At 50.9% G+C, this 4,362-nt stretch overlaps 1 protein-coding gene across 5 annotated transcripts in view; it reads left to right on the top strand.

Moving 5' to 3' along the window:
- CELF5 (CUGBP Elav-like family member 5) overlaps positions 1-4,362 on the top strand; it is a 68,328-nt gene that overhangs the window by 43,132 nt on the left and 20,834 nt on the right. The gene's annotated exons all lie outside the window — the stretch shown is intronic.

Genomic DNA, 4,362 nt, shown 5'->3' with positions numbered 1-4,362 from the left:
CGGAGGCGTGGCTTGCCACGCTGCCTCTCCTCGTGAGGCACTTGGCTGTCAGTGCCTGCTGTGCTAATCGGAGCAGGCGGGCAGGCCGCTCTGGATGGCCACGTGAGAAACGAGATTCCAGAGAAGGGACGTGTGCTGGTGGGTGTTTTGGCTTCTCCTGCTTGAAGCCTGCATGAGCCTGCAAAAGGGCCCCCTTTTCTCACTGGATGTTGGGGAGTCTGCTGTTGTGAGCCATTTTCAGATACCGATCAATGGGGCTGATAACCCAGGCTTCCTGGGCCCAAAGGCAGTGCTCGGCCCACCACCTTAGTCTTTACTGACCCTCTGGGCATTCCTTCTGCCACACCTTTTCTTCCCAATCGTCTGGAGACACCTTTTTAACAAATCCTGGTCACCAGGCAAGTGGCCATTTATAAGGCTAGTACAATATATAACACAATGACATGTTGCTCATGTTAGGCCAGCACTTTGTGATATGTCCACATCCTATAAGGTTCATCCTGGATTCATTAAGTATAACTGACTCTCTGTGGTTTTGTATGCCCAGAGCAGAGACCTCCTACACTGGCCCAACAGGCAGCCTTGTGTAGAATTGGATCACCGTGCTGTGGACCTGTGGTGTGGCACTAACCTCGGCTGAATCTGCACGGAGCTTTTATTGCAATCCCAGGTCGATTCAATCCCTGCAGTCTACACTGAATGCGATTTTCATTTTAATTTGGGGCCATTTAAATTTTCTCTCTGCAAAAAGAAGGATTAATCCGGAGTGACCCTACCTTTCCCCCGTTATATCCTGGAGTGGATATAACCCTCAATATTTGAAAAATCAGCATCAGAAAGCATGCAGCTGTCTGCTTTCCCCAAAAATAACTTGTTGCTGAGCCCCCAATGCTGTAGAAAAGCCCTGATTGGCCAGGGCGTCAGTTCAAAGGCTTCCTCGTTCCTAGGTTGCAAGGCTTCCCTTAAAGGGGAAGCCCTAACTTCTCTTGGCAGAGATTTTCCTCTTGGATTTATTCCCCCTCCTCTGCTGTCTCCAATTCCCACATTCAAGAAAAGAAAGAGGATCCTGCTGCACTTGGCTCCCCCCCCCTGAGCTTCCCTAATCACGTGCAGAACACTTTTCTGTTTCAATGGCGAGGGGGGGGGGATAGAGGAAGACCCGAGTTCAGCAGGGTCTGATCTGAATTCAGCAGGATCCACAACAGAATGAACAAAGTAAGTGCAGAATCAGCCCTGGATAGACCAGGGTAGTCAAGTTAGTATCAGAAGATGAGCAAGGGCAACCTTGGTCAGTATCTGGAAGGGAGACTGCCGAGGAAGACCAGGGCCATGATACAGAGGCAGTCCATGGCAAACCACCTCTGAACATCTCTTGCTGTGCAAACTGTAGTAAAGGTAAAGGTAAAGGTATCCCCTGTGCAAGCACCGAGTCATGTCTGACCCTTGGGGTGACGCCCTCTAGCGTTTTCATGGCAGACTCAATATGGGGTGGTTTGCCAGTGCCTTCCCCAGTCATTACCGTAGTAAGGGTTGCTAAAAGTCAGCTGTGATTTGAGAGCCAAAAATCCCAAACTGTTTGTTGTAGCGATTAAGCACCGGGTTTGATTCCCCCCCACTCCACATGCAGCCAGCTGGGTGACCTTGGGGCACTCCCAGTTTCTCTCAGAGCTCTCTCAGCCTCCCCTCCCTCCCAGGGTTGTCTGTGGTGGAGAGAAGGTGGAGGGAAGGTGATTGGAAACTGCTGTGAGACTCCTTTAGGTAGTGGAATTGGGGCATAAAACCCAATTCTTCTTCTTCTTCTTCTTCTTCTTCTTCTTCTTCTTCTTCTTCTTCTTCTTCTTCTTCTTCTTCTTCTTCTTCTTCTTCTTCTTCTTCTTCTTCTTCTTCTTCTGCATTGGGATTGTTTCAGTGTGCCCCTAGATATCACAGTGCCCCTCTTCCCCCAGTCTCAGGTTGAAGGAGACCAAACAGGCCCTCTGCTTTGTACAGAGAAGCATCTCAGAGCCCCTGGGAGCAGCCAACCCATCCTCCTGCATGGGGGCTGTTTTGAATCCCATCTGTTGCAGAGGGGCACCAAAGGGATTTGACAGAGAGCAAAGACAGACCAATATGTCATTCAGGGGACACTACAGGTGGCCTCTTTGGGGGCCAGGTGAATAATTCTGCAGCACGCCTGCACTGGGTCTCATTGGAAAGATGCAAGGATGAAGCAGTAAATCATGCAGGGATGCAGGAGGCAGCCTTCTCATAATGACTACCCTGAGAGAATCCCACCCCTCAGTGTTTCTGGATGCCCAGAGCAATAACTCCTGCACAGAGCCGACACACAGATACTTGCTTCTTCCCTTGAAGTCCTGGAAGGGGGGGGGGGTTATATACATATTTTTTCCAGGTCACTGCACCCCCTGCCAGATAGCGCCCCCTGCACTATTTCTCCTGACACACGTCATGTTAAATCGGCTTCCGTTTGAAGCCAGCCCCTCTGATCCTGTCGCCTGCAATAAGGGAGCTGCTCCTTGCGTGTTTCCGCTTGACGCATCCTCTCCTCTGTCCCCCTTGCCGGTCCTCTGCTTATTCCTGCTGTCGGCTTGTCATGTTTTAAGTGCTTTGCTGAGAGCACCCTTCTCTTTGAAAGAAAGCCTGGCCGTGGAGCGATGGTGGGGGTGGGGGAGTGGGACAGTATCCCTGTATTTGGATGTGTGCAGATTAAAAGCTATCTGCCTGGACCAGAAACCTTCCCCGATGCTGGGAATGCTTCGGGGGGGTCTCTAGCCTAGTTGCTCCTGGCTGCACTTCCTTTGCTGGAATCCCAAAACAGCAAAGGCCTCAATCCTTTTCAGGACTGCAGCCCAGAGAAGTTCTCAGGAGTGCCAACTTCCAGGTGGGGGCTGCAGTTTTCCCATAATCTCCAGGCTGGAAAAAAACAGTTCTCTTGGAGAAAACAGGGACTGCAGAGGACCGACTCAATGGCTTCCCCACCCCCAAGGCCACCTACTGCAACCCCCAGGCCCAAAGCACAAGGAGGGGTGTCCAAGTGGTCAGTGTGCCCAGTGAGGACTGGGCTTCAGATCCCAACCATCTGCAGTGGGCGACTTCAGGCCACAGGTGAATTGGTTCAAACTCCATGTCACACAAAACAAAGGGAGAGGGGCCTGGGGGGCAGGTTTGGGGAGGGACTTGAGTGGACTATAACGCTTCCAAAATGGCCATTTTCTCTCGGGGAACGGACTTCTGTCACTTGGAGATCAGGTGCAATCCCAAGAGATTTCCCATACATTCTCTATGGAGTGCAGAGCAGATATTCAAGGAATGGGGTGCAGAACCTGTGGGCATGGCACAGGATGGAGCCCAGTGCGGGATCCACCTAAAGTATAAAGTATGGGGGCTGGAACTGGCCCATCCAGGGCTGTTATTTGGATTGGGAGCAACTGGTACAAGGGAGGGAACAGGAGGAGAATGCCAGGGGGGCGGGAGGGGTGGAACCCCTCTGATTGTGGCCTCAGCATGGCAGAACAACCTTGTCTGCAGGAGTTCAGCTACAATCATTCCAGCTTTGAATTCCAAGGGGAGATCAGATGCCTTTCTACTCAGCCTGTGGCTACAGGGATGCTGTCCAGGGCTGATTCTGCACTTACTTTGTTTATATTGTTGTGGATCCTGCTGAATTCAGATCGATTTGAACTTGGGCCTTCCTCTATCCTACCCCCCCCCCCCATTGAAACAGAAAGTGTTCTACATGTGATTAGGGAAGCTCAGAAGGGGAGGGCAAGCACAGCTGGAGCCTCTTTCTTTTCTTGAATGGGGGTGGGGAGGAGAGGATTGGAGACAGCAGAGGAGGGGGAATAAATCCAAGAGGCAAATCTCTGCTGAGAGGTAGGCCAGGTGTGTGATTGGCCCAAGGCTATCCAACGATCTTCCAGCACAGAGCATGAATTCGAATCTTGGTCTCTCATGTCCTAGTCCAGCGGTAGTCAAACTGCGGCCCTACAATTCCCTGCGGACTACAATTCCCAAGAGCCCCGGCCAGCGTTCGCTGGCAGGGGCTCTTGGGAATTGTAGGACATCTGGAGGGCCACAGTTTGACTACCCTGTCGAGGCTGACAGTGTTTGACTCACGCAAGCATCCATGGCAGAGGAGAGATCAGGACCCAAGTCTCCCAGATTCTAGTTGGACACTGGCCCTTGATAGATATAAATATTAAATATAAATATATAAACTGTACTATCAAAACATACAACCTATGCATTCAATACAAATGTAAGTAGGAAAGACAGGATACAAAGAAGAAGGAGAAGGAGAAGAAAAAGAACTTTTAGCTCACTGGTCTCTGAGAAATATTTCCGTTTCCTGTCCCTGTTAGT

The sequence above is a fragment of the Paroedura picta genome, chromosome 4 (assembly GCF_049243985.1).
Source record: "Paroedura picta isolate Pp20150507F chromosome 4, Ppicta_v3.0, whole genome shotgun sequence".
Lineage (NCBI taxonomy): Eukaryota > Metazoa > Chordata > Lepidosauria > Squamata > Gekkonidae > Paroedura > Paroedura picta.
This window is presented reverse-complemented; position numbering and strand designations above follow the sequence as displayed.